Genomic DNA, 27,644 nt, shown 5'->3' with positions numbered 1-27,644 from the left:
TCAGAATAATAAAATATATTCATGAGAGAAAATCATTTGAACAACTACTTCTGATTATCACTTGTGAAAAGAATATAATAAATATCTTTAGATTTATTGCTATTGAATTGGCAATTAATTTATTTATATAAATTAAATTTATTATTTATGTCTCTTGTCACTGTATATACATGCTACTGCCCACGTGCCACTATATGGATATTTGTTGGCCATTGAACAACACACGTGCCCCGATTGGCCGTCTACAGTTTAGTCTGTACACGTCTTAAAGGAGTTCACTCTGGTAGCGCGTGCTGATGTAAGCGACCATTTTGCGGCGTTACGCCGATCAATCATCCTGCTTTTCAGCGTCCAGATGCGAACTGGTTTTGCGGAACGTATTTGCGTTAATGGGACACCCGTGCACAAAATCTGTAACGCAAAATGGCACGAATAAGGTCGAGAGAACGTCAATAGCAGCAATGAAAAATAATGGAATCAAACAAGTCTCTTCCGTTGAATTTATCTTCCTTTTTTTGCGACACGAATTTATAAGCAGCTTCCTTCAGCGTTTAGTTTTACGTTCACTCGCGCGTTAGTCCTTCGAGATGAAACGATCGCTGTAATTACTAAACCCGAGTAATTATTATCCACGAGCCCGTTGAATATAATGATGTAAACTATAAGTTAAGTAATATCCCGGTTAATGTATTCCTTGCGATCGGTGATTGTAATAAATGGCCTGATCGTCGCCATTAATGTCGCCTGAGATCACTGCTCGATAACTAGTCATTTGCACGGATTGTGTTTATCGAAAGTGACAACGTCGAACATCAATTAATGTTATTTCATCTTTTTCTTCCGCTGATATAAAAAAAAAGTCTCTTTCCTTTACTCTTACCTTATTCGTACACACGAACGAAACGGAATCTGGCACGTAGGCCTGAAGCTTGCGACGCGGTTGTAAAAACCATCCGACATAATCGACGTAATTGTGAACCGACCAATGCTTGGATAATTCTAGGTGGGTATCTACCTACCCGCCGGCCGATTCGCCTTTCATTTCGCGCGGCCCACGTAATATGCGTACGATATGTTCAGCGCACGATCGCAGAAAAAGAGCGGAGGATCCGAGACACCTTCGACAGGTGTACGAGAAAGAAATCAATCCCTCAGCGGAAAGATGATTGGCCATGGGCGAGCGTCACGAAATCGCGTGTTTATGTATCCTTAAGACGCAGTGGTATCGTGAACGCATTGCAAGGTTGTTGCTGGGTATTAAACTTGCAGGGAATTGAAGCGCTCGTTCAGAATGCAGATTTCCTTGATCTGAGAGAAACGTTAAATTTCTGTTATTTCTTTTATCTTTGTACCATGGGCGTGAATTTGGATATACTTTCTCCCCATTTTGTGTAATTTCATGCAAACAGTTTAACGTGCTCTCATGAAAATGTAATTTTGCTCCCAGTTTATCTTAAGTATTATATTTAATATCTTTATTGATTTTTTTCATTAGCAAACTATTTAAATATCTATTGAAAAACTAACATAATCCTGTCAAATATATAAACATATAAATTCCTTTTTTTCCTTTATACACATGTGTTTCCTAACATTCACGTGTCAATTGAAAACTCGGCAAAACCAATCGTTCCTTCAATCATGAAACGAAGAAAATGAATCATGATCGCGAACACCGAAGAGATAGTAAACGAAGCGTCGATCGATGCCTTTCTTTGTCCCGTCGTTCTCTCGTTTCGTGGAAAAAGGTGCACCCCGCAGAAAACTGCGCGATCATGAAATTCCTTCGCAGTCGGTTGCCCTCGAGTATACGTGTATATCACAATCCGTTCAAGGTGGAATACGCGGAGGTACGTGTGTATGTCTCTCTCTCTCTCTCAGCAGCGGTTGAATTCTAGCCGTGGCGAGCCCTCGTAATCTTTAGCCCCCGAGGTCAGCACGAGCTCGTCCATACGACCGGAGATCTCTCGCAGATAGAGAGAAGCTCCGGCTGAGAAACCAGTGTTGGTACGTACTGGGGTACACGATGCTAACTCGTATTGTTAGATAGGTACCTACCGACCCGGGTTTTCTTCAGGGGCCCCCAGCGTATTATACGACTGAAGTCGTGCCCCTCTAAAACAAAGGGTTCTGCGGATTCCACATTGAGATAGTACCGGTAACGATGGCGGCCCTATGAGATGCAAACAAGAGCTCCAGTTTTCAAAGAAGCATGAGGTTAAAAATTTTAATTGCTTAATCGAGAATGAATAATAGTTGTCCACGTTTGATAGAGAAGGTTCGTATTTGATAGAATTTAAAGTTAGATTTTATGTGATAAAAAATAGAAAGTAGTAGATAGATTTCTCTTTTGCTATTAAATATATCATTACAATTAAATGCTGTCATTAAAGTTTGAACAGTACATTAAGAAATATTAAGAAAAATAGAATATTTAATAGAAAATATTATAATACACACACTTTAACTAAATGTAAATGTGTTTAATGAATTCAGAAGCATTATTATAACCATTTAAAGAAAAAAAAGATCTGAAGGAAAATATAACACAGAAAGAAACAAAGAATTTACTGCTAGAAAAATATATGATAAGAAACTTGATTTATTTCTCACAGTTATCACATGCACGTGTTTGTATAATAGACTTGAACATTCAACGAATTTATATTATGTGTGTTCCTCAAACATTAATATCAAATAGATATTATCTTGAAAATTGTATATTCTTGATTTAACATAAGATCTATCCATTTATATTTAAGTCTAAAGAGGTTCATTGTGCTTATCATGGATTTCTTATATACTCGTCAATCATATTAATTTTTATCATTTTTATTATTTGACTGAAATGATTTCATAAATGCATTTCATAAATAATTAAATTAATTTTAAAATCAATACAGATTCAAGATTTATTTTCCTAAATTATCTAAAATTCATAAAAAATAATAGTTTAAATTCAATTAAATAATTTTCTGTGTGTTACATATTTAAATGTTTATTTAAATGTTAATTTTTGTCCTAATAAATTATGTATAACGATCTTGTTATTTTAATTAACATTATAAAATCATAATAAAATAAAATATGTAAAAATTATTTTTTTCTTTGACTTTTTATTTTTCTCTAAATAAATAATTTTAATTCTCAAGTTATGAAAGAATGCATTTTTAATATATGTAATCAATATGATTAAATCAACATTTCTGTTGAAAATTTCTCTTAACATTCTATTAATGCATCACTATATCTATACCGTAAATAACTGATGCATATCTCTATTAAGAAAGAGCAGCAATGGTAATAATTTACAAAATTTATAATCGCGATCTGAAGATAATCGTGAAGAAGAAAAACGGCAATCAAACGTGGATCTTGAAAGGCAGCTGCAATCGCGAGATATTCGATATGATGCAATCGCGGATCTATGATCTTCTCTTGCGTGAAATCTCAACTCCTCGCTCAGGATCTCGCTTAAAGTCCTTCCAGGATCTCGTTTGGTATCTTATGTCGAGTTGAACGCGCTGTAGCGATTGGTCTTACGGCGACTTTAACATCAGTTTAACCTCATTCCTAGAGATGACGTCACTTCGCGCCTTTCCCTTGACTCTCGGAATCCTTCCAGCATCTTCTGAGATGTGCAGACAATCTATCGACTATTGACAATTATATGCACTCGTTACATCGTGTTCAATTGCGCCGACGACGCGACGATGTAGTGAAAATAGTTGAAAATAACGGATAATCTCTGTAACTGACAATGATAACGATCACCGCGCAAATCTTGGACTTGTCACCCGGTTGTTTGTTTTAACGATAGGCAAAACATACTATACTACGTAGCCGCAAATTGCGTTTGATTTCTGTAATTATTTTTAGCGACATGAAAAGTTCACATACATATTGGTTATATTGTGCGAGCCAAAGATTTGAAGAATTGCAACAGAGAAAGACGTATGTTTATCGATTGCAATTTATATTATGTAACAGCGCACATTTACATGAAATCTAATCATAACACATTTACATGAAACCATCACACGATGCCGCAATAAGTACTTATTAATACTTACCAATGTTATAAATATTTTATTAATCTAAAGTATAAAATATGTTCTGAAAAATTTTAGTTTTGGAAATTCGGAATTTTGGTTATAATGACTTATTACCACAATAATTTCGATTAACGATATTTTTAATATAAATTATAAATCAAGTATACTATATCATTAAATCACATAAACTATGTTTAGAATTACTCAAATCATTTTTTTGACTATTTCTTTATGGAGAATGAAAAAGTTCATAAAATAGCTTCTATAATTCAGTGATATTATGCGATGAGGACAAAGGATTATTGTAAAATCTTTCATCTCGCGTTATTATCTCGCTGTTTCTGCCTTCGAGATTATAGTTGAATCGCACGGATGATCAAGAAAGAATCATCGAAACAAATTATAATCATTACAACGAATATGCAAAAGGGCCGCACAATGCCCACAATCGTTCTTCGTGGATATTGACTAAATCTGCGGTTCGAAATGGCGTTGCCATTTGGTGTTCTTGGTGCGAAGAGAAATGAGGTATCGTTCCGTACAGCAGCGCATAATGGAGCAGCGCATCAAGATTGTAATTACCATCAAACGCCATCACATCTCGGAACTTTTATCTCGGTACAAGCGAAGTACTTATGAATCATGACGCTCTTGTGTTCTCTCCTCTCTTGGTTAGAGGCTATGGTATAGCGCGCATCTGAATAGTTCAACGTCTTACACGATTTTCTATGCTGCAAGCCGGGACGAGCCATCTATTATAGGCAGATGATTATCGATATTGGCTAACGCCGCCTTTCACAAGCGGGCGTTCTTTGCACGGTGATCGCGCTCTTTCCGTTGCCTTCCGCAAAATGAGCGCGAAGCGAACGTTTTGTCCAACAGGATATATATATATATATGTGTGTGCGACATTTGTAAATAATTTATACAAGAAAAGACCGCGGCTAATTGTGTTATTAGCAACACCTGCGAACGCAAATCTGTGATTTTCGAATAGCTAAGAAATTACATTGGCATTTTTAGTTAAAGGTTGCGTATTCATTATTACGGTATGTTGCAAACTCTATGTAAAATCATTAATTCAAATTAAGGAAATCTCGTTTTATTGTTGAAATAAAAAATTTTGAGATTGCATATTATTAATTCACTTATGTAACATGAACTATGTAATTTGCGCTTTCTATATAATTTCATAGTACAATGTCTAAGAAAAATATTTATTATATAAGTTATAAAAGTATATGTTTTTAAAGAAGTAAAATTTAATCGATTTCTAACAGCTATATGTATAAAGCATGCGGTATTAAAAATGTATTTTAAAAAATTTTATTTCATAATTAAAAACACACACACACACACACACACACACACACACACACACTTTTCATTCTGTATTCTTGCTCTGTATTCTTTTTTTCAAGTAATATTGAGCAGGTTGGTATATATAGAAAAACTCGGATCAATACCGTACAATTACTATATAGTTAACTAAAACGGATTATAAAGGTTTAAATGAACTTTTATAGAACTTTTATACTTCTCTTGAGAAAGAATTCATGAGCGACCATTTGCAAGGATATTCAAAGATATTTTAAAAGTCATGTATTATAAAGCTTTTGACTTTACAATATGTATCTATAAGAACTTCAGAGATCCATTTGATATTTTCTATATTCAGAAAATCTCAAAAATTGCTATTTACTCTTGTTGTAATACATATTCTTTTTAACAAAATTACATTATTTCATATTGAGAGCATAATACTATACTTATATCCGTTGTGTAGATTTTCAAATTGCTCGGAACATAAAATGAGATTTATCATATATCGCCCGGAGGCACTTCGACACTCATTACAGAGTATGTCACGTGTCATTACGAGATAAGTCGCGGTATTTAAACTGGATTGGTTGGCGTTCGCGTGCACGATAGTATTTTATACTTACGGTTGACATTTGTTCGAACCGGTCGGAGTGACAAATTGCACGAGGTCGGTAGATGGAAGTCGGTTCATACATTGCGCAAGTTATTTATCGTTGGCGCGAATTGTTTTCATTTGAGAAGTTTGCGAATAGCGCTCATTGCTACCGATAATCATCATCTTGCAATTGTGACAATGAATAGAAATGATAGAAGGATTTCTCTCTCTCTCTCTCTCTCTCTCTCTTTCTCTCTCTCTCTCTCTCTCTCTCTCTCTCTCTCTCTCTCTCTCTCTCTTGTGGAAGAGCGTATGAAGATCTTATATAACTTATTTATGCACCTGCGTTTTGATGAACTTGTGTTGTTAGAACACTGCAAATAACGCGTTAACTATAATATTATATTACTTTAATTAAAATTATGAAATATCAAATTCCATTTTCTCTTAAAATAATCATAGTAACTACACAAATCTTATATTATCTCACTTCCTTATAAATATTCCTTCCATATAAATATTTAATTAAATTAATAATTTTACATGCCAAATTATGTCATGCTATATGCAAAACGTAAATAATAACATCCATAATTATCCATTTACCTTTATTTAGAATAAAAACAATTAATCAGATCATATTTAACTAATTATTTTTCATAATCTTACAATAAGATAATAGATCTAAAATACTCTATAATAAAAAAATATATAGACAGAAGATGGAAAAATACGAGAAAGATATAATTAACTTTAGAAATTAGAATCATTTTTCTTCACTTGAGAATTGACAACACAAAGTAGTCAATGACCTAAGCGATACTGAAATTCAAATAGTGACCATATTGAATCCAGAATTGTGTTCAGCGCATAATCAATGATGTGAGCGGGTCGTCAGCATTAATTTTGGTGGCGCCAAAGTTATCGTTAATCTCGACTAACTTTTCCAAGAAGGGAAATCGTATCGCAATGATCTCGAATGTAGTAGTTTTCGGATATATTTTAATGAGATTAATGGTATTCCAATGACATTCACTCTTTTCATACTTCCAAAACAGGCAGACGGCTTTCATAGGAATTAATGTCTTTCCCTGTTTTAAAGTAGGCGGTTCTCTAAAAGAACTAGAATATATTTTTTCGAACAAGAATATATTTTTCGCGCAGGAACGCTGAGTCGCGAGATTGAAGAACATACATACGTACGTATAAAGACCCAACAACATCCCAAAAGTGACATGATACGACAAACTAGAAGACGTCATTGTTATAATAAACGTTGCAATTATCGCACTTTTGCTATCGCAGTTTCTTGTTTTGCTCGACCAAAACAAGAAAGTCTAATTATGAGAATATTTTTTACATCAGTAATCGAATGTCATTAATCGGTAAATTATTATTGATGAATATGTTTCTACTAAAAGAAATATTTGTAATGATATAATTAAATTTAATTGTTATTATTAATCTATAATTATACAGCTAGTTGAATTTAACTTTAGGATAATTAAAAATAAATTTTATATATATATATATATATATATATATATATATATATATGAAATAATATAAAGAAATTTTAAGGACATGCAGATATAAAATAAGAAAAAAATTATAGTTTGTTATCGTTTTATATATATTAAATGTTATTAAATGTTAATAATATATATTAATATACTTTCGATTAAAATATTTTCAATTGTTATCTTGCGTATTCTCTTATCGCCTATGCGATATTTCTTTCATTTTATTCTCACATATTTAATTCAGATACAATTCTCCAAAAATTGGTTGAAATGATTCTGAAAAACGTGTCGTTCAAATCAATGCGACGAGATGGCTTTTGATGTCAATCAGCTGGAAAGCGTGTTGAGGGAAAGAAAAGAAAAGTCGCGAGAAAGAAGCAGGCCAGTGAAGAGATTTGAAAGACATCTAATGGTTCGCGCTAGCAGATGTCACATGCTCGCCAGTCGATGTTTTCCAAACAGGCGTCCACCGCCAACGCAGCTTCTTACTCCAGCGTTCAACTCTCCAGCCGATACTAACGATCCTGCGAACGTTAGGCTATGGAGGTCCCGCAGGGGCCCTGAGGAAGAAATTCCAGACTCGTATGCTCCTCGTGCTCGCAGGCTCCGCGTGAACTTTCATTTTCAAAAGTGACGGAGAGAGAGAGAGAGAGAGCTCAGTTACGTATCTACAAACATCATGTATACGTTCGAGAGACTAGATTCGGAAGAAATTTTTCAATAATCATTTATTGTGAGAATTAAACTCGAGTAAAGAGATCATCGGAAAATAAGTAAGAAACGGTAAGTTTTCTTTATAGAATTCAATAGTCTTATTTAATGTAAGATACAATATAAAGTGATTATTCTAATAAAAATAATAATTTAATAATAATTTAATCTTTAAATTGTCATATATAAAAAGTTTTTCAAACAAGTAATATGTCAATAGTTTATGTAATAAATTTTCTAAGATAAATAATAATTTAATTTTTATAAAGAATCAGACATAAATTATAATTTTTTTAATATTAATATTTTGAGAACAAGGAAGAGGAAAAAAAGAAGAGAGAGAAATAGATAAATAAATAGATAGATAGATAGATAGATAGATAGATAAAAAGAGAGGGAGAGAGAAAGAGATGTTTATTATTCGTAGTTTTGTAAATATTTTTATGTATTGTTTTAATTAAATATTTATTGAAAATTTATAAAAAAACATTACATGAAAAATTTAAGTTATAATTTAAAATCTTTCGTTTTTATAATAATTTTAAATATGCTAATAAATGTGCTAATTATATATAATTATATATAATAATATTATATATAATTTTAAATATGCTAATAATTTAAAATTTAGTACATTTTGACAACGAAATTACATATTTCGTGAAATGTCACTAACGCGTGAAATACTAATAAATTTTTAATTATTTAATAACGCATATAGATTTATTTAACTGTAATATAGAAAAATTTAATAAATACAAAATAATCTAATGATAATTTAATTTTATTGAATTATTTATTTTTAAAGTTGTAATATATAATAAAAATTTAGATTGGTTGAAAATAGTTCTTGTAACTCAATAGGTATATGAAAAAATTGAATTCACTATATTATCTAATCATTGGAGTGAAAAACATATGCAGAATATATAAACTTTATTCTTTTATCTATTTTGTATTTCATATCTATTATGCCTATATGTATAAACTAGCATAAAATAATAATAATATTTTATTCAATATTAAATAAACAAATAAGATATATATAACTCGAAAAATATTTTGTAATAAATATAACAAAATATTTCAATTTATGTTAATAAAATGTTAATAAAATGATTGATATACATTTTTAATAATATATTAATTAGTATTATTTTATAATTTATTTGTCACTTTATATAATCCAAGCAGCACTGTGTGATACATCTCATAATTATTAGAAGAAAATGACATTTGAAAATTTTCGTAAAAATGGGTATATTTCAATTTTTTCCATTCTAAGAAGTTTAAAGATTCTGAGAAGAAATGGAATGCGAAATGGAAATGCAACGGTAACTGATACGTTTTAAAAGAAAAGAATATAAAGGAAAGGTTCAAATGTGTATTGGAAAAAAACAGATACGATTACAACTTATCTATTCAGAGTTGCATGAGGAAAACTTTCACCAAGCGAATAAACAAATTCCTCAAGAAAAATTGAAGTAGGATATCACAAGGAAAAATATTTTGTCGGATATATTTTAAGAGCAAAGCCATTATATTAGTGTAATTTCATGATATTTCATTAATATATTCTCTGCATATTATCAAATTTAAAGAGGGATAATGAATCCTATGTACTCTATAAATCCTATCTATTGTAAATATAAAAATATAAGTATCTATCATTCTACTTATTTAACAATCGCGTTTGATGAAAAAAAACGTGTTACGAAAATAACACGACTACGTTTAGTGTTGTATACAACAAGAATACAAATTTTCATGTTTAAATATCTTATCATTCGCAGTCGAAGCATGTCAGACCTGTGCGAAAGATAATGTCACGTACATCGATGTTACAGTCACTGTCGCAGCAAAATTATATTACTCGAGGCAAATACTCCACGCTCGTCGTAATTTGGCGCGTAAAAATGGCAGATGATGTCGACAGCGCGATTCCGCAAATTGAATGCGCAACAACGTGTTTCACACTCACCTCAGTTCAACATTCATGTGATCCTGTGGGATAAATCCAAGATGAAATGAGCGATGTGATTGCACCGTCTTGGCAGAGACTTCGAAAAGAAATTCTGCGTTGACTTTGTGACACGCTGACTTTTGTGACGAGTCTTTTAAGTTAGCGATATATTCACACTCAGGCGCACCAGGCATACGAATTTATCGCTGATTTAATGCCACCAAGGAAACACACACTGTTAACGAAAAAACGGTTTGACTTCGTGAAATCGTTCCAAGAAACGCACCAATTTACAAATCCTACTGATATCGATTCCGGTTTGTTTCGTAACGCGTGACAATTGACATCGTTCACCGATCGTAGACGTCGTAGGCACCTCGATACGATGCGAGCAGATTTCTCTTGACATACGAAGATGAAGTCGTGACTGTACGAGAGATTGGTTTCACACATTTGATAAGAGAAGCTGCACGCTACATGAATACGCGTTATCACTGTCGAATGTGTCGACTTCGCACTTTGCGTCTTAACGTCGCTTCCACGAAGATGTCCAATGTCGAGAATGTTGTTTGAGAATGTTTGATTCACTCTTATCTATGTTACCTCACTCGAATTTGAAATACACGTATTTAGTTCTGTCCAATATGCAAGAGCGATGTGTTTTCACTAATAGATGATAATATCTTGCTCCTAGATTTATATCGAAAGCACTTTGTAGAAAGTCAAGAGATTCCTTACTCTTCTGAATATAGATCACTCATTCCTTGATAAACGAAAAGAGAAGCTGGAGTCAAGACGAGATAGAAAAGATTGACGAAGAGGTAGCCGAACGAGAACACGGGCGCGCGCGATCGTGAACATGCGAAAGAGGAAGAGTCAGCTTTCACGAGAATTCCTACCGATCCTTCGAGGCCTCTGCTTTGGTCCGCGCGTCGCACCTTGTGGAGAGCGAGTCTCCAGGTCGAGTCGGCCATGCAACAACGCACAGGTCCACGCTGAGCAGGACTCTCTCTTTGTCTCTCCTACACTTGATCTCCTCTCTCTTTCTCTCTCTCCCTCTCTCCTTCTTTCCATCTTCGACTACCACTACCATCGTTACCACCACTCGTCGTCATCATCATCATCGGCGCAACGGCACGGCAGGGCCGAAGCACCTTCTCCTTCGCCGCCGTGGGGCGCGCACTTCTTTGGCCCTCTCGCCCCACCGCGTCGCCCCTCTAAAACGCCGCAAAGCAGAAGACAGCTCTTAACTTCCCCACCTTCACCGCTATCCAGCTTCCCACCATCCTCCTTCTCGCACCTCCTTTCGTCTCTTCGTCTTACCTCATAGAACGTTCTCAGTTCCCCTCCTTCTCTCTTCTAGCCAGGTATGACACGGTAGGTATAAGCTACGTATATATACACGCATACTAGTTAAACTTCTGAATTTCTGACTCGTAATAGTAGGTGTAGGATACATTCGTGCGATGTCACGCATAAGATCCCACAGAGCTCCACACACCTTGCGTGTGTGATGCATCTGGACCAGAAAAAAAAGCATATATTCTGTTCGCGAAGAGAATACAACTCTGAAGATGCCGCGGGAATGGAAAGGTCGCGGGTGCAGATGTTGTTCCGGCGAAGGAAGTGTTTAATTTGATGAAGATAATGATGAGCGGTTCCAAATGTGGTCCGAGTAATATTAAATTAATCGAGTCGAACCTTTTGTAAAAGTTGAGGATAAAAGACGACACGATGTTTTCACATCTTAATTACTTTACATTATTTAAAAATATAATATATATCTATAATATCAAATCATTTTTAATAATTATTCAGCAAAATTGTCTCGATAAAAACTGCAAATATTTACAAAATATTTTTCAAACAGATGAAAACATTTATTTATATATAAATATATCTCTAATTATTTACATATAATTATTGCAATATTTATTTTTAAAATAATGCTAACATTATATAATTCAAAGGCATACGATAAATGCGATTCATATATTTCTTATTAATTATTTCTTACATATATTTATAAGAAACAATAGCACGTAGAATACCATTATTTTATTACCTTATGCGTGATCTATTTAATGTGTGATTACTATTAATATTTATTTCTCATATATATAGAATTAAGAATAAAGATCAATTTTAAAAAATAAATATAAGAATTAATTTCTATTGCTCATATATAACATTAAAATGTTTAAGATAATAATTAGGATTAAAATATTGATTTATAAATCGCATAATTGTAATCATAACTGCAATATGTTTGTAGCCAGATATACTGAGAGGAGGACTAGTGAGAATCTGTAATCGAGTTACGTAAAAGCCATGTTAGACAGGCGTGAAAATACATCGTGTTCGGTTTCCAAGAAGAATCTATTCCCGCGGAGTTGCTTCGAGGAAGGAACTCTTGTCGTTGTATTTCAAAAATTACAGCAGCACAAAGGCACCAGTACAACGATCGTTTGCCCTTTTCATGATGTGCACACTTGTTTTATCGTAAATATATTTTCGTCAAGAAATATTCCACGAAAGATCAAACATGCAATGCATTTATCGATTTTTTTATTCATTATAAATTAACTTAAGAAATGCTAACAATTATATTTAAAAAATTGTACATTTAATAAATAATTTTAAGTATCCTTTATATTGCAATATAATTTAAAACAAAATTAATAATTCTCATATTTTCAACATTTTATTAATCTATTTAACATATCTTATTAAAATAATATCATACAAGTCATACATATCACGTTGTTATAAAATATAGATTTTTCAAATGCAATGAAATAGTTTTAATTAATAATTTCAACTAATCAAATACTATAAAATACTATATCTATATCTTTACTATATCTTTTAATATTATGTTTTATATTTATTGTAAACTAAATAAATAATGATGCACTCTTGATTCACAATCATCAATTTTGATTTTGAGAAACCTGACCTGCACAATCTAGCCCCGAGAAGGATGTATATCCTTATAGATCTACTTCACAAGGGATGGTATTCAGCAGGTGTCTGACCATGCTCTTTCGATAGCTCTGTAACATAGGGCAGTCTTCGAGTCACCCTCGGCGCCGTATGTCTGCGGGATACCACTCCCGTCTATTGTTCCCTCAAGAGGCTTGACTATTCGTATAACATTGTTTAGCACCGACAGTCAGATAAAAAAAATCACATAAAAGTCACATTAGAAAAACTATTTTTGCGGTCTCAACTTTATGTTAATGTGTATAACAACGTAGGAACAGGGGTTCAAAATTTCGAAAAGTCGAATACCTGAAAAGTCCTCGAAAAAGAAAAATCGAATTTTTCCTTTTCACCAAAAGTTAAGGTCGTTCATATCATAGTTATTTTCTACTATGAAGATGGAATCCCGTATTAAGATTTATTGCGTTACTTCATTTATATTATTTAATATCGAATATCTGCAGGGAGTAAAAACTATATTTTTTTCTTGTTACTCTGTTTATATTTGCATCGTAAAATACATTAATATGAATTAAATATAAAATATAATTTATAATATTATTCTATACTATTCGCGTAAAACAATAGAAAAATGAAAATCAAATATTTATTGTATAATTTCTCTTTTTCTGTGGAAATATTTTTAAGTCTTGGTGGTTAATATCTAAAATTTTTATAAAGATTCATTATAATCTATAATAAAATGGAACAAGAATAACTTTTTTAAATATGTTTGCAAAAAAATAATAAACAGTTATGTATACGCATAAACCTAAATTTAGTCTCTCATTTTTCTCTTTTACATATTTTTATTATCCATTTTGTCTTGCTTTCTATCCCTTTTAGTCATCATGCATTCTTTCGTTTATACTTCAAAGATTTCTCGTTTCTGTACATACTTTTCTTGTGGAATTCTTTCAAAGAATTTCTTTGCCCGCTGTTTAACGACATTGCGGGATTTCTGTTAAAGCTTTACTTGTCTGCTTAAACATACGGAGTTGTTTCTCTGTGCGCCGCAAAGATCGTGCATGATGTAATGTGAAGCTATCACAAGAAATAAAATATTGTTATATAAATTATAAAATTATAAATTTGTAAAAGAAAGAAAAAGAGAATATTATAAAAATAATACAAATTTATTTTTTTTAATACAAATTATACAAATTTTATTTGCAATAGTCTTATTATAATATTTTTTTGTAATTTTTTGTAATATTTTTAAAAAATAATAATAAACAATAAATATAAAATTTTAAATGTAAAGAGACGCTTGCAGTTCTGTATACTGATAGAAACGGACAATGACTTGATTTTTATCAGTTTAGATTAATTTTAATCTCAATATAACCTATTTTTTGTCTCTTTTTAATTCGAAGAATTCGAAAGAGATAAAGAGTAAATAAAATCGATTAAAATTAATTAATCTGCATTGGTAGAAATAGACGTAAGAATCAGAAATACTAATTCCAAGGAATGGCGATGACGCTAACTTGATGGGAGTGATGGCTATTGTTTTCCTCAAATGGCACTATTGGGATATTGTTTGACATCGATTGTCCACATATTCACACCAAATAATTTATGATTATGCCTGTAACAACAGTTTAAAATGTCGATATAAAAAAAATATTTTTTTAAATACATAAACCATTAAAATATAATTTGACGCTCTTTATACTGTAAAGATTATATATTGAGTCTATTTATAGCAATCACCGCAAAAAAGAAGAATATAGTATATCGTAAAATAAACTACTAAAAGATTATTAGTTCAACATCAGGTAAAGTAGAACCACACTCGTATCTTGCATTTCGGCGCGCGATTTACAAACGATCTTATTCCTGTTCTTGTGAAACTTCGTAAAGGAACATTGGACTCTCCGCATTCGTATTACAACTGCGAGGAATTTCGCGTCGTACGAATCAAATAAATAAAAACGGAGTGATTGCTGTTCTCTAGAACTTGAAGAGAATAGTTAACTGAAAAAGACCGAATTTATCAAATTCGTTGATATTGTTTCTGAATGATGAATCAAAATTCAAAAATCGAAATTGTAATCACTACAATAGATATTTATAAATATATTGCACATTTTCTAATCTTTTTTTATTTTACATATAAATGTACATTAATATATCCTATAAAAATTATTTAATTGTATAATAGAAAAGATGCTCAATAAAATTAAAATATCTAAATTTTGAATATATAAAAGTACAAATATTTTTTATATTAAAATAAATAATCAAGTCAAAAGTTTTTTAAGATTTGACGGTTTATTCCTCTTTCATTAGATTAAAGTTTATATAAAAAATTTATTTAAGGAAATATAATTTAATAATAGAAGTTAAAAGTTATTTTTAATAAATTAAATCGAATAAATAAATAAAGATAAAAAAACTATAATTTTTAATTAAATTAATGTAGAATTTTAAAAATTTAATGTTATATCTCTTCAGTAAAATATAACTGTATATGTAACTGTATAAAAATATGTAGCAATTAAAAATTTTTTTATAAATATTTGCGTAAAAAAATCTGATCATAGATATCTATTTAATAATATAATTTTTTTTTATTTTATAACATTAATAAGTGTGTAGCTTGCAAAATTGTTCATATTGTTACAATCGAGTGGTAATCGCTCGTTGTTGCGCTCCCGAGTAGTATTGATTTACGAGAAGAAGATCACTTCCTGCTGATGTGATTGTTGTTTGCCAAACTTCGATCGCGGATGAGCTGCGAAATAGCTGCTTACGCTCTGAATTAATAAAGCTCCCTTCTTTTTTATAAAATGATCTCGTTATTTCGCCAGTGAGAAAATACGCGGGGTGCGCGAGCGAATTTGAGTACCTGCCGCGAGCGTGACATTTTTTTAAGTGCAATGAGATGTAAAAAATGGATTGAAGGGTGCATCGATTGGACGCTTTGTTTCAAGAGATAAAGCTTATATCTGCGTCCTTATGGACCCGGTCTGCGGTATCTCTCAAACTGATCCATTGTTGAATCACGAGAGCGTGGCACGAGAACACGAAGAGTGGCAAAAGTGCCCTCGAGGCATCTTGCACCGCGGCTCTCGTCGTTGATGCAGGTAACTCCCCCCATGGGACTTAGGCGTTGGGTACACCATGGGCATAGAGCGCGACTAAAATACTGCCCAGAAGAGAATACCGGTTCAGAGAGCAATGGCGCCGCTATCCGAGGGCTTAAAAAAATTTCCCCACATTGGTTTAGAACCTGAACTCGTATCATATCGCTTTTAGGTTAGAAAGAAAGTAAGGAATTTATGGAGCAACGTCTTGTTGCATTAAGATTAAACACTATTACGATAACGAACGAGTGCGGTTATTGCAATGGTATAAAATGCTGTTCTCATTCTACTTCAATATTTTAAATGTATTTTTCTGTTCAATGAAATTAAAATATTACAAAGAGTCTTGAATCAAAAGCTTCTAGAATCTAAATTTTATATATATATAAAATTTAGATTCTAGAAACTTTTGATTCAAGACTATAATATTTATATATATAAAAATGTAAAAATTCTCCTTTTTTTCATTCTTTTCAAATTTAACTTTATCTTTTTTATCATTCCTAGCTTTTCATTATCTTTTCATTATCTCTAACTTTTCTATTCTGTTTTGGCGATTACAAATATCTATTGTTCGTTATACTTTCACCGGTAACAGATATCATTGTTATGTAAAAGATTGTAAATATAAATAAAAGATTCAACGATAATTAACAAGACACCGCATTATCGAATTTCTGTCTTGCAGAAGAAAAAGATTCTCTTTCTTAATGATGTATCGTATAAAAATTGTCATTAATTAATTTTTGCATCAACTTGCTATATTAAGAGTTTTGAAATTTAAGAATCTTTTAAAATTGTAAAATTATTTTGAGATAATTATCATAAATTAAAATAATTTTAATATAAATTGTTATTAGTTAGTTTTTCTAACTTTCGAATATATTTTATATCTACAAAAAAATTTTTATTATTTACGAACATGAAAAATGAGAAAATAAGAAGATAAAAAATATGGTCCAATAGTGATCCAAATGGTGTTCTTTAATATAATCGATATAATCGATAAAACAATATATGAAATCTAGAGATTTTTTATCGTTTTCTATGCTAACATAACCATCTCCTACAATATATTTTACGAATGATCAATATTTACGAAAAGGAAACGAAATAGTAAATATGCCGGCGCCTTTCTACAAAGTATGTTGATACGAAACGGAACTGAGAATGGAGACATCTGGAAGCATCCTTATCAAAACATTGAGTAGGACGTCCTGACGATCATTAACTGGATAGAGCTGAATCCCTAATAAGTATTACTGCTATTTCTTCAGAATTAATATTTATTAAGAATTCTGTTTATAGAAAAGATCGAGTGGTATTTTCGTATCAAGATTGCGATATCGTATTTAATAAATTGGCAAACTAGGATTGATGAACTAGGATTGATGATTTAATTAATATTAAATATTCTCATTATATATATAAATATCAATAGCATATTTAAGAATATGCCTGCTTTTTACGCCGGATTGTCGGATTTTTCATCCAAAAAAATGTTGATATTCCGTGCGAAAAACTTTGGCAATATTATTGTGTAAAATTAAAGTGTTAATGGAACTCGAATAAACTATTCGATAGTATCTTGCGTTCCTCTTGAAATCATTTGAGTTGTTTCAATTCTACATTACAGATTGTATAAATTGAAAAATCAATAGTAACTTTTTTAAGACACATATGTGCTGATGTAACTTCTTGACATTAAAATACGAAAACTCGATGACATTAATGTTTAGGAACATTTATAAAATTTTCGTAATAAAATTTATTAATGTTTTTTTTACTTTATCTATTTAACAATGATTTTTTTTAAAATAAATATTATGAAAAAAATATAGCCGAAAATATTTCTTCAAAATTGCAGTATCTCTTTCTTAAAATTATATTAATCAATATTAAAAAAAAAGTATTTAAAAAAATATAAATTTGTAATGTTAAACGTACAAATAGATTAAAGATTCAATGCCAATCTTAATGAGATAAAAAAGTTTAAGGAACCAGTTTTAACATTCTTCTCCGAAAATGGTTCGCGAAACCGCTTCTTCACTATCAATCTTTTTTGTAACATCAAGCCAATTTCTTAACACATACTCAAACATACGTTCTTATAAGGAACAGCCTTTTGTTCGCACGATTTTAAAATTATGGAAACTATTTTCAATCGATGATTACATTAAAAGAACGAAATAAATTTTAAAATTTTTTGGATATTATATAGTCCATAATATCATTACTAGTATACCAAATTTATGTTGATTAATCAAGAAATGTTAATTTTTTATTCATTGCTATTAAAGTTGGCAATTAACTACCAACAAAATTGTATAGTGGTTTCTGTTTTATAAACTATTTATTCTCAAAAGCGAAACGTGCTAAATTCAAAAAAAGTTTGTGCTGAATTAAGGCATTCCTTATTCATAAACATTCAAAATTTTCAATCTTCGAAATAAATTTTGTTTATATAGCATCTATGGTTATTTTTCTTATTTCTTAAAGATAAAAAAAAGCGATTTGATAGATATTTATTCTCTTACATATTACATTATTACAATTGAATAACTAAAATTACGCTTACGAAAAACCGTAACTGATTTTTCAAACTGTTTTATAAAAAAGAAAAATTTATGGAATAATAAAAATTAATAAAATTTCCACCGTTAATTGATTTCTATTATTATTATTTCTATTATGATTTCTATTATTATTTTGTTTCTTGAAGATACGGGATCTTATATCGATATATTGGACAGGTGAACGGCCCTGCGACGTGTATTTATGAGAAAGAAGCTTAGATCGCGCGTGCCGTTCTGCATCCGCCATGTTCTTCCTTACTGTAGCAGCTGACTTTTCAGAAACGTCACACTCCAGATCCTCGAAGACTCTCGGCACTTTGTAGTAACGAAGAGAGGAACGGAGAGTAACATCACCTTCGCGTGTTTACTTCTTCTGTAACCGGTTTCTCTCCTCCTCCCTCCCTCCTTCGCCCCCGCCGGACTAATGCATGCCTCTCTCTTTTTCCTTCGGTGTTAGCTTCACGCTGGACGATCCGTATGGAAGGAATCTCTCTTCTCCCTCCATATTATCCCTCTTTCTTGTGTCTTTCTACTCGCCGAAGCCTACGATCCATTCTCCCTCCTTCCTCTTTCCTTTCTCCCGTCCGTCCTTTCTTATCGTCTCGTCTCATTCTCCTCTCGGCTCCGCGGTATTCAAATGACCTCGGATGATGAATATGGCCGTCTCTCTCGTGCCATCGGTCCGCTACGGTAATTGCCGCCATTTCTGTCCTTATCTGCGCTCGCGGTGCATATGGTTCTCCGCCGTGCATGCACGCACGCACGCACGCACGCACGCACGCACGCACGCACGCACGCACGCACGCACGTACGCACGCATGCTCGCACGCATGCACGTTCGTACGGCATGCACATATGCATTCGCAGATTGCCTGCATCATTACATTTCTTCCGTCTGCATGTGCGGTATGTGTCTTGGTACCTCATAGCTCTTATCTCTGAGAATTTCGTAAAGGGAGCGCGGATAAATCGCGCGGGAACTTCGCACAAGATTCTTCTTCTCTGCCTCTTTCTCTGCCTCCAAGGCACTACAGGGCTTTTTTCGGACATCGAAGGTGTGAGGATACCGAGAAGTTGAACATCATAAATTATCTTTGTACATTGATTTCAGGAGCATGTAGCATGTTTAAAATTTGCGCAGAAACCTAAAGGCGCTTTTCTCAAATCTTCGTTTTCACGAGAGACTCGCAATTGACTTATTTTCTTACAATTTATTTTTACAAAAATTAATGTAAACTAAAAATTATTTGTGTTTTTTGCTCGAAAAAAATTATACGTCCTCCAAAGATAAAAGAGCTGGTTTTATCTATTCATTTTCGTTCATATTCATTCTTAAATAAATAATTTTAAAACAAAATTGTTTTCAAATACATAATAAGTAATTTTATTGCGAATTACACATTGTTCTCACAGTGCCATTTGAAAAAAATTCGTTGGACCAATTGACTAAATGCCATGTATTCGTTTGGCTGACCTTTACACCTGGAAGAACCACTAGCGTAGATTATCGGGTTGCAACGAGCATCGATATCGTCGCGGTACATCAGCATTTCTAACTCTCGATTGCATTCCCACGCCGCGAATTGCACGAATGCCGCGGATGGTCCGCCAACTTGACTACGGCATTCGCGATCGTTGTTGCACTCACTATTGTACATACATGCCGACAAACTACCGAGGAACCAGTCGGGCGAATGAATTTCTAATCAGCAGTAACTCGCGTGCTCGTGCAGCTAACTGCATCGTGCATTAAGCAAAACACGAAGGCGGTCTTTGCCATTCTACGAGATCGAAGAATTCCATGTCCGACTGAAAATACAGTTAAAATGTTCCGGCGGAAGATGCAAGACGCTCATTAAAATTTTATAGCGCGAATGAGCTTTACGATTTAGCGAGGTATTACGAGTATTCCTGCAAACGCTTAATTGTAAGAATGTATAATTTTAATTACAAAATATATATATTCATTTTTATTTATGTTAAAGCTGCTATTGAATAACGTCGACGCAACCGTATAACGACGATTTTGTTCATGTAATCAAATATAACAATAACATAATAAACGGAAAGAGAATTATAATATTATATGAATTATAAAATTACGGCAATAAATTTAAATACCATATGCTTAATGTATCAATGCTATTAACAGTATCATATAAGTTTAGAATCAGCCTGTACCTATGTGTATGTATGAGTAACTACAGGGCGAACACTGATCATACCCATAAAGTTCCCGTAGTGATCCCTTCGTGCACGGCACGTCAAATAACAGTGACTATTAGTGCCTTGTCGGTCATTACAAGTCATTTGTTGAATATATGGTATTTGTGAACGCGGATCTAAATGTAGAACTAAATTTTTTTCTACACTTTTACTTAGTACAATCGAATATTCGAAATCTAGCAAATTCAAATTTTTTTCTAAAGAGTACAGATATAAAAAAATAAGTTTATTATGTATTATCTTCTCAGTGACTATTTAACAAATTCTTTAATAAAATATAAAATAAAATTCTTAATAAAATATAAATATAAAAATCTGTTTTAACAACTTGCCATGTCGTAACCAGTTTTATCTGATTCCGAAGTCGAAACTAGGTTTTAGCATAAAAGATTACCACAAAGATTACCACAACCTCGGTTCTGAACTTCAGAATTCAGACACTCGGCTGTGTGACCTGGCTGTGTGCCAGTTTGATACGCGCCGTTGAAATACGACTTCGACCACGGTGTTGAAGTGTCTCCTACCTTGTGTCACACGGCTACGGTGAATCCTGTCGTTGCTACCGCGTTGCAGGCGGACTAACGGTGCTACTCGAGTTGAGGGACACGGTAGGAGACACTCGCCGCGACGATCGCTATTATATCAGGAATCGCTGACTCAACGCGAGAGGTGCCTAGCCGAGCGATGTCTAGCCAAGATCGCCTACACGGGACTCAGTTCTGTTGCTGTTGCATAGGTGTACAATCAGGAACGCGTCGGATTAGGCAATACTTGCCATTTTACAATTGTCCCTGCCACATGTGGCAGGCACCCATTCTCACTGTGCGCGTGATTTCGACATACCGCCATTACCACCAACGTTTTGCACGATTAACTGCTAATAAGGTGGTGCAGATAGTAAGAGGAAAGAGAACGATTGAGGGGGGGGGGGGTTACTTTAATGAGATTGACAAAATATTTGCGATATATCAGTCAAATGTGTCAAATAAGCGCTAAATAAGATTTGTCGCTCGCAATTGCGAGGAAAATTTAGTGGAAGTAGAAACGTCTAAGAGATACTACGTTATGTGCTTTATATAGCTGCGTGATTATTTATTGCCACACTGGTTATTAATTTGATAATTTGAACTGTGGCATGTGAACCACACCCATATGATCAATTCTGTTTTTATAAACTTGTTACAATTGAATAAGACATGATTATGAAACGTAAACGTATCATTATTAACACCGTTTTCTTTTCGCTGTGATACACTTTATAAGCACTAATATGAGTGATATGAAGATTTTATCAAATTTTAAAAGAATGATATGATCAATGTTTATTATCTACTAGCAGTGGAAATTTGTATCCATTGTAGTAAGTTCGGTATGGTGCATGCCTGCAATACCAGAACCAACCACTTCACATAAGATTTGTCATGTAACAATGTGATCGCCGACGATAATCCATGCGAGGCACCGCATAGCGAGAATAAAATTCTCTTCACGGGGCGACTCGTAAAGATCGACCTCTCGAAACGGAATCAGCGATACCATAAAGCAAAAGCATACCGTGCCCTGTCGATATCGGTCCCCCTGTGTGTTTACGTTTTACACACCCGTGCACGTATCCCAGGCGAAAGTGTGCGCACCCACACGATCGCGAGAATATGTTGTATATATGAATGTATAAGCGGCTACGGCATGCACGCACGTGGAACAGGCAAATATATATGGAGAACGATAGGCGATATAAAGTGGTAATGTCGCGAGTACCGTGAAACATAGCTGATTGGGCGGGTTTAGCCGCGCCTTATCGCCGGTTGCTCGCCGTATATCCACTGGATAAAGCACGTCGTATGTATAGGGTGATCAAGGCGATAGTACGTCCTAAATAATACACATATGTACATTAATTTTTTTATACACATATGTACATTAATTTTTTATCTGTCACCTATTATGTAAAATACTTACGTAAGATACAGAGGACCCTATACGCACGACGGAAAGACTTTTTTCTAATTATTCTCTTTATGTCTTATACCTTAGAAAATAAAAGTCAGTATTACGTATATTTTTCAAAAAAAGAAGCAATCAAACAGCAGTTTAGTTAATCGCCAGAAAAGAATATTATTTTTCGATGGATAATGATTATAAAGAAATAACGACATGATTTCTTGAACAGAATCATCCTTGATATACATTTTTTAATAATTTTTGTTTTTAAATAATAAAATATCTTAAAGTAGTATTTATTAAGCATGTCATTTATGAACGTATTTAATAACATTTACAGAAAGTAGCTATTAATATATTAGGAAATCTTTCCATAAAATTCTTAGTACAGAAACTTTTCTCAAAAAATATGTTTTTCTCTGTTTTTCTTTGTTGTATGTTCATCAATATAATTATTTATTAATCTTAGAAGAGGAACAACTCGAATTTTATATAATGTTTATTATTTTTTGTGTATTCCGTGTAAAGGAATGTTTCATTACTGATTTTAGCTCACCCGATGTATACGCTCGTGCGCGGCCGTATACACACGATTACACGACATACATCTTCTCCATCACTCTTGCAATGTTTCTTTCTATCGTCGTTTTCTCTCGAGAGTCTATCCGCACAGTTGGCTACAAGCGACTTCATCATCGTTGCAGTTCATGAAACGAATATCTCGCACGCGCTATCTCGAAGGACGAGCGAATTGCAGAAGTTGAGCATAGGCGTCACCAGAATTCTTCTTAAAAACTTGCTCTTAACTAATCTTCTGTTTTGTAATAATTTTATTTATTTTAAAGAAAAAAAAATTATAACAACAATAGAAATTAGATAAATTTAAAAATCATATTTTCTCTTTAACGGTGTAATAAATAAATATATCCCATCGCATATCTTTCACGATATTTGTATGTGTAGCCGCCCATGAGCGATAATCCATCGTAGATAAAGAGGCGCATGTGAAAAAAATGTCTATCATGAATAAGTATACTTGGACACGAAGCAAAATTAGATTCCCTATAGAAGGATGCAACGATACGAGAACCTTCTTTGCTATGGTTATGGGTGTGATGAAGTTATAGGGAGATGATAAATGTTCGATATTCTTAGTTTTTCTTCGACGACATTCGAGGTGTACATCAATATTTGATCGTGATAAAACACGTCGCCGAGATAACGTGACGACGGAGCTAGTTTAATCACAGTCGCAATGCTCTTCAATTTGTTGTCACTGAAGTATGGATTAATCGCAATTCGATGATTTATTTCAGTGATGTTGCTCTTCCCGTAAAATGATATCAAATCTTAACGTGCATTTGATTTACAATCATGTTACTCAATATAAATAGCATAAAGATATACAATATTATAAAATATTGTAAAAATAAATTAAAGAATTAGAATATTTTTATTAAATCTTTACAATACTTTTTAAATATTTATATCGATCATAAAGCAATAAACAAATTACTAATATAAAAATTTAATTTGGCAATTTAAATAATGATAAATAAAATCTTTCTGTCGTAAAATTAAAAAAAATGTACTGTATTGTGTGTGTGTGTGTGTGTGTGTGTGTGTGTGTGTGTGTATGTGTGTGTGTGTGTATGTGTGTGTGTGTGTAAATATATAAAATATGATGTGTAATAAATATTACTAGAATGTTGAAATTTATAAGACTTTACAATGAGATTACTTATACATTGTTAGAATATGATACATATCTAATCATTCCATCATTTAATTTAAAAAAAATAAAAATTTAATTTTTTTAATTGTTATTAAAAAAAATTAACACTCTTTTTTAGAAAAATTTTCATTGCAAAACATCACAATCTTCTATGCTCTAATTATTGTATTATTCATTATATTTTATAAATAAAGTGCACTATGCAATGAAGTTTACACTAAGTTTTACACTAAGAAAATTATTAATTTAATATTGGATATTTATAACCATTCCATAAATTTTTTCTAATTGGGGCGATAATTCTGAACACACGTCATCTCGTGTATACACCGTGTGATTTACATTGCACTTTACCGGAATAATGTTGTAGTATATTTGGCGATAACATAACTGCGTGCAATTCGATTATCTACGACGGTTATTGCATTCGTATCGAGTGTTGCACCAATCACAGTTCTTGTTGAACGGCGTTTTATCGCAAGTGTTATCAATATTTCCAGCCATATGTTCAAGTCAAATATTGCGAATCGTTGTTCCTTTCTGATATCATGCATTCGCTCCCGTTTGCAACTGGTGCATGCTTTCTTATGTTTGTAAACCAAGTACTATAAATTGAAACTTGATTAAATATATTCCTTAAATGTGATTATTAAATTATATCAGTCTTTTCTCAAAATGAAATGCTTATTTCAATTAACAAACGTCGTTTTAAAATTTTCAAGTATTTCATTTCAATATCATTTAATTATTTTAGTAAATTGTATTTAATTTATACAATATTATAAGCTTATCTCATTCTTTTAAATAATTAACAATTAATAATTAGGCGAGGATAACAAATGGATAGCAAAGAATTTATATATTACAATATATTAGGCTGACAAATTAAAAATATTACGAGTGCTGACAAGCAATGTGCTGAAGCTGCGACGATAAAAGACTTCGGCAAACGGTATCCGACATAAAGATGGAATTCGAAAAATACGGATGCAACGAATGATGTCGATCGTAAATTCAGAAACGGTATGTCAACGTTGCGCAACTACCGTCATATGTGGGAATAATATCGACTGCTTTATGGGTAGCGATGTAACAGTATCGGAGCCACGTATAGCTCGATCTCCAACGGTGAGGTCGTCATATGCGAGAAAAATGGTCGCGACCCATCGAATATGTATACATATGCATACCTATGTGCCGTGCCAGATGGAAAAAACAAATACACCGTGATCGCTTAACCATGGCTGTCCATGGCCACGCAGACTTTTGTTGGGTCCCCGTCGCAAGAGTCACGCGTTTAAATATTATATAAGTCTTCTTGTAAACACGGGGAGATGTATGCGCGATAAATTGACCGAGAAACGATTTAATCTGATAAATATACTTTCAAACAGTTAATATTTCATCATCAGTAATTTAATCAGAGAGAGAGAGAGAGACTGCATATATTTTGAGGTAATTATAGTTTTTAAAATAATAACTGATAATCGCGCTACATGCATTTTGTGTTTAAATCGCGTGGTCAAAATTAAGCCAGGGGACGGAAGATGCCAAGCGATCGAACGGCTCTCATTTCACGGAATGTTTCCAGCGTCATTATTACCTTAATGAAATGCCTTTGTTTACAGCTTGTTTAGCCTGCTAATTGTAACTGTGCACGCAGTAGAGAAAAAAATTTGCGCACGCAAAGCGTGTTCAATCTACTGCGGTTACGGTGGCACGAGCGATACGTGAAACTCTTGCGAGCGCAGTGTTAAGTTCTTCATAGATTTCGTAGAACTCGAAATTTAAACCACTCAGTGTGCGTCGCTGGACCTTTGAAATGTTGAATACATATCAGTTACATAATTGAATACATATCAATTACATAATCACATACAAAAAGAAAAGTTTCAAAAATATCACGTAAATTTTTCATACAAATGTTGTACAAAAAAAATTCATGTTAAACTATATATTTAATCCGTGTAGTTGTATTTTATATTTTTAATACATTTCTTTAGTCGTCATTATATAAATTATGTAATCAATTTTAATTTTCTTGATTACTATGAGAATTATTATTTCTCAATGAAAGATGAATTTTCTGAATTTAGAACAATTTGAAAAAAAGGCAGTTAACACTTATATATTAATTTTCTGTCTTTTTATCTATAATATAAATATATGTAATATATCATATGAACATCATCTAGTGTTATTATATTATCATTTCGTTCGTAATCGAGACAGCAGGGAAGAAACACTTGCGCGTGCTATCCAATCGACGCAAGATTTGTAGCGTGGGATCCGGTGTCTTTCGAATGCTGATTTGCATGACTGCATCAGTCGCGCGTTATTATCCTATCGAGTTACGTTATCCTTACACACTGAAGTTACCTTCCTCGTGCGCGACATAGGGATCCCTGTTCAGACATTAAAATTGCAAATTGTGTACAAGAGTGATGAGAGATCACGCCAGCACGACGTTGCCCGTCTTACGTCGTTTTATTTATCGTTTATAAAGAGGTTGGATAAAAAATAATGAAACGTGACGCTCTTAATATCCACTACAGATGCTAACGATAAACACTGTCAAAAGTGTTAATGTAAATTGTTATATAAATATATTAGCTTGTATTTAATATACGCAATTTTTTTATTTTGCTTTATAATTATTTAACGTCAGCGCTATGTTCATTTGTCATTCGTTTCAAAGACTATTATTTTTTATAGTTTGTGACATACTGTAAAAACAGTCTCAAAAAAACTTAAATCTTATCAAAAAATCAAATTTATCTTGTGAAATAATTAAAAAAAAGTATAATTTTGTTATTATTTATATTCCTTAAATTTGGTTTATAAGAAAATTTTTGGTTTCAACTGCTAATTACTCAAGAATTAAGACATTTTTTAATTTTTTAAACTTGAATATTTTTA

At 32.6% G+C, this 27,644-nt stretch overlaps 1 protein-coding gene across 6 annotated transcripts in view; it reads right to left on the bottom strand.

The window, feature by feature from the left end:
• Window positions 1-27,644, bottom strand: part of Egfr (epidermal growth factor receptor) — a 143,454-nt gene that overhangs the window by 46,847 nt on the left and 68,963 nt on the right. Inside the window, exon 1 of one of the 6 annotated variants that reach the window (XM_011638596.3) lies at window positions 10,189-11,429. The exons of the other annotated variants lie outside the window; for them this stretch is intronic. The gene's annotated coding sequence lies outside the window, so the exon portion shown is untranslated. Of the gene's footprint in view, window positions 1-10,188; window positions 11,430-27,644 lie in introns of those variants that run through there. 6 annotated transcript variants of the gene reach the window in all.

Source organism: Pogonomyrmex barbatus, unplaced genomic scaffold (assembly GCF_055798465.1).
Source record: "Pogonomyrmex barbatus isolate J1 unplaced genomic scaffold, ASM5579846v1 scaffold20, whole genome shotgun sequence".
Classification (NCBI taxonomy): Eukaryota; Metazoa; Arthropoda; class Insecta; order Hymenoptera; family Formicidae; genus Pogonomyrmex; species Pogonomyrmex barbatus.
Note: the sequence above shows the minus strand (reverse complement) of the source record. Positions and strands in the feature narration are given on the sequence as shown.